Source organism: Carlito syrichta, unplaced genomic scaffold, assembly GCF_000164805.1.
Source record: "Carlito syrichta isolate Samal-C Ts95f unplaced genomic scaffold, Tarsius_syrichta-2.0.1 Scaffold302911, whole genome shotgun sequence".
NCBI classification, from domain to species: Eukaryota; Metazoa; Chordata; class Mammalia; order Primates; family Tarsiidae; genus Carlito; species Carlito syrichta.
In genome coordinates, this window is record NW_007247007.1 from 468366 (window position 1) to 476465 (window position 8100).

An 8100-nucleotide genomic window follows, 5' to 3' on the forward strand; every position below is an offset into this window, starting at 1 on the left:
GAGCGGAACTAGGGAGGAACAGGCCTTCTGTTCTCCCTCGGGGAGGCCCCTGAGGCGTGGCCTAGCGCGCCTTTTGGTCCCACCCAGCCGGCGGATCGCCTTGCTGACCCGGCCGAGGAGACTCAGTAAGGGCCCCGTGCACATTCTCTGCAGTTCTTGTCACAGCTAGTGGGCTTCTCTGAGAAATCTTGGATTCACGACAGTCTCCCTCCAGACGCGGTCTTCTGACCCTGTGTGTGGACCCCCAACAGAAGTCTGATCTATGAATGAAGAATGCACAAGTTAATGAATACAAAAATAAATGAATGCCAAGTGACGGTCACTCGGCTACAAACCTAACTGAACGTGCTTTTACGCTTTTCCCTCTGCAGTTTGAGGCCGTAGTAGCGGCGCAATGAAAAGAACCGACTTTGTGCTTTCCCTGTACACCTGGAGTTATTGTCCCACTTGGAAGGAAGGGACCCATAATGCTTCAACCTGCTCTTTTTCTCTAGGGAGCACCAGTTTTTTTCCAACCACAAATGAGCCTACACTGACTGAATTAGCTACCTACCTGCACAATAGGGAAACATGCCCCTGAGAGGATAACTCCGCCACCTTAAAATACAGATCCACAGCCCCTTAGGGATAGATGTGCTTTAGAATTCAGTATAGACCCAGGGCAGTGGCTCATGCCTATAATCCCAGCACTTTGGGAGGCAGAGGCCACAGAATTGCCTGACTCGGGTTCGAGATCAGCCTGAGCAACATGGCGAGGCCTCGTCTTTACAACAAATTTTAAAAATTAGCCAGGCATGGTGGCATGTGCCTGTGGTTCCAGCTACTTGGAAGGCTGAGGCGGAAGGATTGCCTGAGCCCATGGGGTAGGTCGAGGCTGCAGTGGCCATGAGCGTGCCACTACACTCCAGCCTGGGCGACAGAGTGACACTCAAGCTCAAACAAGACAAAACAGAATTCCATAACAAGCCCTATCACAGAATCTGCAGCAGGAACTAGAAATCAGACATACTCATACTTCTGCAGTGATAGCTGTGAATAATCAGCTAAGTGGAATATAAGAAAACTTGAAATATCCTTATGGTAGTTAAGATCAATTTTTGCTGCCAAAAGTACTAAAATCTTAAGATGTTAGGGTCTGTCTTGTGCAGATAAGGGCTTGTGGACCCAATCTGGACACAAACACTTCATTTGTTATGTCTATTTTTGTTGTTATGTCTATTTCTATTTCTACTCACATTGTTGCTTGTTGGCTTAGTCTGTTTTGTGCTGCTGTAACAGTACCACAAAATTTACACAGAACCAGAATTTATTTCTCAGTTCTGAAGACTGGGAGGTCCAATATCACAGTAGGCCCTGGTGAGGGCCTTTTTCCTGCATCATAACATGGCAGAAAGACAAAGAGAGGGCAAGAGAGAGATAAAACGAGGCCTAGTTCATCCTTTTTTAAAAAAGTAAAAATTTTTTAGAGGCAAAGTCTTGCTCTGTCACCCAGGCTGGAGTGCAGTGGTACAATCATAGCTCACTATAACTTCGAACTCCTAGGCTCACGGGATCCTCCTGTCTTAGCTAGGACTGCAGGTATGTACTACCATGCTGGCTTTTTTTTTTTTTTTGGTAGATATGAAGTCTCACTATGTTGCCCAGGCTGGTCTCAACCACTGTGCTTGGCCCCCAAACTGATTTTTTTTTTTAATGAGAAACCCACTCCCAAGATAATATACTCATGAGGGCACAGCCATCATGGTCTATCACCTCCCAAAGGTTCCACCTCTCAACACTGTCACAGTGGGAATCAAGCCTCCAACACATGAACTTTGATGGACACATTCAAACCATAGCACTTGTTTTACAGACAGAAGCGCTAACATCTCTGATGGGAAAGCAGTTACCTCATCCTAGCCTGGAGAATTCTTAGATCCTGGCAAAATACCCCTTCCCTTCAGCAGCTCCAGTTTGCAGCCCTCACCTATCCTTCCAAATTCATCCTGGGTCTTCTATTTAATTTATTCTCTTTCCCACAATGCTGGTGTCCCTACTTCTCTATTTTGACTTCACTACTGTGTCTTCATCCGAAAAATGAATTTGCGGCTGGGCTAGGTTATTCATGCCTGTAATCTCAGCACTTTGGGAGGCTGAGGTGGGAGGATTATATGAGCCCAGGAGTTCTAGTCTAGCCTGAGCAACATAGCAAGACCTCATCTCTACAAAAAATCAAAAATTAAGTTGGACATGGTGTCATATGCCTGTAGTCCCATCTATTTAGGAGGCTGAGGTGGAAGGACCACCTGAGCCCAGGAGGTCAAGACTGTGGTGAGCTGTGATTATATGACTGCACTCCAGCCTAGGTGACAAAGTGAGACCCCGACTCAAAAAAAAGAAAAAGAAATTGCATAAATGGAGACTGTCCAGCTCTCCCAATTTTCAGTCTTTTTTTCTTATTAACCTTCAGTAACATCTCTGTTTGTTTTTCCTTCAGACCACACCCTTGGGTGACTTTCTGCTTAACCCCAGTCCTTCTGCCCTAGGGGAGTTTGGCCCTCAGATACTCTTATGGTTCTTCTGCCTTCTTTTCTTTGACCCACATATATTTTTATTCTCTTCTTTCTCTGGAAATATTTCTATTTAAACATCTTCCAGTTGCCGGTTGCCTTAACCCACTTGGCTGCCAGTTCCCAGCCAGGACCCCTGGAAGGTCTGAGAGCAATTTTAAATATGTCAATTACCCTGAGGAGAACCTCCTCTTACCTGAAATCAGATTGTGCTGGCCAAAGAAGCAGGTTTTGTGTTCTGGAATTAGATCAGCTCAGGTGACCAGGCTTATCTATGTTGATGAGGAAAAGCAGGGAAAATGCAGCCTCCATTGAAAGAAGGCTAGGAATAGTGGTGGTGGGAAGTTGGGGAGTACAGAATTATTCTTCTTGCTCTAGTGTGTAAGAGCCTGTTACAGTCTGATAAGCCAGGGAAGACCTATCTGAGGAGGTAAACCAGAAGCAGAGACTGAATTGGGGGGGCAGGGATCATGGGAAGATCTAGAAGGAAGTGTTCCAAGCATGTGTTAGGGTTCCAAGGTGAGAGTCAGCCTAATGGATCTCAGGAATGGGACACAGAGGAGAGGCCCAGGGAAAGGGTATTGGGTTTTATTCCAGGTGTAATGGAATCTCTGATGGATTTTAAAGAGGAGAAGATGACTTGCCATATGTAGACCATCTCCACTCCCATCTCTCTCACTCCCATTTTTTTCATGTTTCATGTTCCTGTCAGCTCGCTCTCTCTCTCTCTCTCTCTCTCTCTCTCTGTCCTCTCAGCTCGCTCTCTCTTCTCTGTCTCTCTCTTTGATTGGCTGTTCCTTGGTTTGAGAATGTGAGATGCTTCCAGAGGTCATTATTCCTAGGCCTTCTCTCTTTCATGTCTCCACTAACTCCCATGGCATTCTTACAAGCATTTTTTCTTTTCTTGTATCTTGGTGAAATCAGATCTGCTTTGCTTCTCAATGTTTTCCTGGTGAGTTTAGATGACAGATCCAGGCCACATAACCAGAGTCCTGAAAGGCCAGCATCCTTTACACTCTGAGGGCAGTAAACCATGTCCTAAAGGCATCTGGGTCCAAGTCTAGAAGGAGGATTCCACTGGCAGACTCCCCCTGGAGCCTACCATCTGGAGGGAACAAGCATTATTAAGAAAAAGAACTGTTCTGACAAGCACAGCAAGACCAGTGAGAAAGGATTTGTTGTTTATTCAAAGTCTTTGCTCACAGAAATGTCAGTTAGTATATTTCTTTTCTTTTTTGGTTTTTTTTTTTTTTTTTTTTTTTGAGTCGGATTCTCACTCTGTCACAGAGGTTGGAGTGCAATGGCACACTCACAGCCACCACAGCCTCGACCTGCTGGGTTCAGGTAATCCCTCCACCTCAGTCTTCCAAGTAGCTGGAACCACAGTCATGTGCCACCACACCCAGCTAATTTTTTTTTTTTTTGATTTGTTGTAGAAACAAGGTCTCACCAAGTTGCCCAGGCTGATCTCAAACCCCTGGGCTCAAGCAATCTTCTTGTCTCTGCCTCCTAAATTGCTGGGATTACCAGCATGAGCCACCACACCCAGCAGTATATTTCTTAAAAACTACCAAGATTACACTCTCTACTCCAGCCACATGAGACCACTTACTGCAGCGTTAGAGAAACTAAATCATTGCTTTTCCTGCTCTAAAAAGACAATTTGTGGAATCCAATAAACAAACACATCTTGAGAGATTATAAAACAAAAACAGCCTTCCTATCTGGATGTGGTGGTATGTGCCCATAGTCCCAGTCACGTGGGAGACTGAGGTGGGAGGATCGCTTGAGCCCTGGAGTTTAAGGATATAGTACACTGTGATTACACCTGTGAATAGCCGCTGCTCTCCTGGGCAACATAGGAAGACCCCATCTCTAAAAGAGAAAAAATTAGCTTTCCTAGTTGAATCTCTGTTATGATTTGAACAGAAAATAAGCAGTCAATGAAGGGAGGTGAGACGAGAGGATGTGCAGCAGATGAGACTCTAGTCCTGACCTTTATTTGAAGCAGGGGCTCCTCAGGTAAGAAGTGACCTTTGCTGAATGAAGTGCTCCTTGGTCAGTAGGGCCCTCCCTCCATTGTCCTTTTGTCAGGAGCTACCCTAGTCCTGCCTCCTTCCTGAGGTCTTCTGCACTTTTTTTTTTTTGAGTTAGAGTATCACTGTCGCCCAGGCTGGAGTGCAGTAGCACACTCACAGTCACCCAGGTACCTGCTGGACTTAGGCGATCCTTCCACCTCAGCCTTCCAAGTAACCAGAACTATAGGCACACGCTACCATGCCTGGCCAATTTTTAATCTATTGTAGAGATGAGGTCTCGTCAAGTTGCCCAAGGCTGTTCTGGAACTCTTCTACTCTTAAACATTCTTCTAATATGTTCCTTCTAGGCCAGGCGCTATGGCTCACTCCTATAATCCCAGCACTTTGAGAGGCCGAGATGAAACGATTGCCTGAGTCCACAGGTTCGAGACCAGCCTGGGCAACTTGGTGAGACCTCATCTCTACAATAAAACAAGAAAAATTGCCAGGCTCAGTGACTCAGCCTGTAATCCCGCACCTTTGGGAGGCTGAGGTGAGTGGATTGCCTGAGCCCGCGGGTTCGAGACCCACCTGGGCAACTTGGCGAGACCTCATCTCTACAATAAATCAAAAATCAGCCGGGCGTGGTAGCGCACGCCTGTAGTTCTAGTTACTTGGAAGGCTGAGGCAGAAGGATCACCGGAGCCCAGCAGGTCGAGGCAGCAGTGGCCAGGAGTGGCACTCCAGTCTGGGGAACAGAGTGAGACTCCAACTCAAAAAAACAAACAAACAAGAAAAATTATCTGGGCATGGTGGTGCATGCCTGTAATTCCAGCTACTTGGAAGGCTGAGGCAGGAGGATCACTTGAGCTCAGCAGGTCAAGGCTGCAGTGTCTGTGAGCATGCCACTGTACTCCAGCCTGGGCAACAGAGTGTGACTCTGACTCAAAAAAAAAAAAAAAAAAGTTCCTTTGAGGCTCTTATTTGAGTTTTTCACAACTGCCCTGAGTATGGACAGAGGCTTTCTGGGGACTTGTTTTGGTCTTCCCCATTGGCTCCCAAAAGGGCCCCATGTCATGCTTCCTTTTATTTTTAGTTGACATGTAATACATAATTGTACATATTTATGGGATACAGAGTATAATTTCAATACGTGTATACAATATGTATGATCAAATCAGGGTAATTAGCATATCTATTACCACCAATGTATTTCACTTCCTTGTATTGTGAACAAAGTCTTCTAGCTTATTAAAAATATACACTAACCGGGCTCAGTGGCTCAGCCTGTAATCGCGAGCTTTGGGAGGCTGAGGTGAGTGGGTTGCCGGAGTCCGTGGGTTCGAGACACACCTGGGCAACTTGGAGAGACCTCATCTCTACAATAATTCAAAAAATTAGCTGGGCATGGTAGCGTGCGCCTGTAGTTCCAGCTACTTGGAAGGCAGAAGGATCACCGGAGCCCAGCAGGTCAAGGCTGCAGTGGCCGGGAGCGGCCACTGCACTCCAGTCTGGGCGACAGAGTGAGACTCCAACTCAAAACAAACAAACCAAAAAAAACCCCACTAAATTACTGTTAACCATATTAATCCTACAGTATTGCAGACACTAGAGTTTATTCCTCCTATCTAGCAGTAAATTTGTATCTGTTAATGAAACTCTGCCTATCCTCCCCACCCCACACCCCTTACTTTTCTCTAATAACCAGAATTCTACTCTCTACTTACCTTCCTTTCATTTTTCGTTTTGTTTTGTTTTTTGAGTTGGAGTCTCATCTTGTCACCCAGGCTGGAGTGCAGTGGTACACTCATGGCCACTGCAGCCTCAACCTGCTGGGCTCAGGCGATCCTTCCACTTCAGCCTTACAAGTAGCTGGAACCATAGGCGTGCACTACCACGCCCGCTTATTTTTTATTTATTGTAGAGATGAGATCTCACCAAGTTGCCCAGGCTGGTCTTGAATCTCTGAGCTTAGGCAATTCTCTTGCCTTGGCCTCCCAAAATTCTAGGATTACAGGCTTGAGTCACTGTGCCCAACCTTTTTTTTTTTTAAAATCAGTTTCCACATGTAAGTGAGAACATGTGTTATCTTTCTGTGCTTGACATACTTCACTTAATGTATGTGCTCCAGGCTCATCCATGTTGCCGTGAATTACAGGATTTCATTCTTTCTGATGGCTGAATAGTATTCCATGGTGTGTGTGTGTGTGTGTGTGTGTGTGTGTGTGTGTGTGTGTGTGTGTATGATATATATACATATATATACATCACATTTTCTTTATCCATTCATCTGTTGATGGACACTTAGGTGGATTCTGCATCTTGACTATTGTGAATAGAGTTGCAATAAACACGGGGGGGTGCAAGAATCTTTTCAATATACTGATTTCCTTTCCTTTAGATAAATACCCAGTAGTGGGATTGTTGAATTGTATGGTACTTCTATTTTAGTTTTTTGAGAAACTACCAAAGTTTTTCATAATAGCTGTACTAATTTACATTCACACCAACAGTGTATAAGAGCTTTCTTTTACTCACATTCTTGTCATTATGTGTTATTTTTGTCTTTTTAATAATAGCCATTCTAACTAGGGTATGATGATATCACATGGTGATTTTGATGTGCACTTCCCTGATGGTTAGTGGTATTGAGCATTTTTTTCATATACTTGTTGGCCATAAGTGTGTCTTCTTTTGAGAAATGTCTATTCAGATCTTTTGCTCATTTTAAAATCAGATTTTTGGGTTTTTTGCTTTTGAGTTGCTTAAGTTCCTTATATATTCTGAATGTGAGTCCCTTTTCAGATGAGTAGCTTACAAATATTTTCCCTCAATCTACGGGTTGTCTCTGTAGTCAAAAAGATTGTTTCCTTTGCTGTGCAGAAGTTTTTTTGTTTGACATAGTTCCATTTGTCTATTTGTTTCCTGTGCTTTTGAAGTCATACCCATAAAATCTTTGCCTAATCAATGTCGTGAAGTGTTTCATCTGTTTTTTCTAGTGGAGGGGGGGAATCTTATGTTTAATCTATCTTGAGTTGATTTTTGTATATGGTGAGAAATAGGAGTCTAGTTCTGTTCTTCTGCATATGGATATGATTTTTCTAGCATCATTTATTAAGAAGAGGGTGTCCTTTCTGCAATGTATGTTCTTGGCACCTTTATCAAATATCAGTTGGCTGTAAATGTGTAGATTTTTTTCTGGGTTCTTTATTCTATTCCATCAGATTAGGTGTCTGTTTTTATACCAATACCATGATGTTTCGGTTACTATAATTTTATAGTATATTTTGAAGTTAGAGTATGTGATGCCTCCAGCATTGTTCTTTTTCTCAGGGTTGCTTTGGCTATTGGGGGTCTGTTTTGTTTTCATTTGAATATTAAGATTGTTTTTTGTATTTTTGTGAAGACTGTCATTGGTTTTTTGTTTTTTTTTTTTGAGTTGGAGTCTCACTCTGTCGCCCAGACTGGAGTGCAGTGGCCGCTCCCGGCCACCCCCGCCCCCACCTGCTGGGCTCCGGCGATCCTTCCGCCTC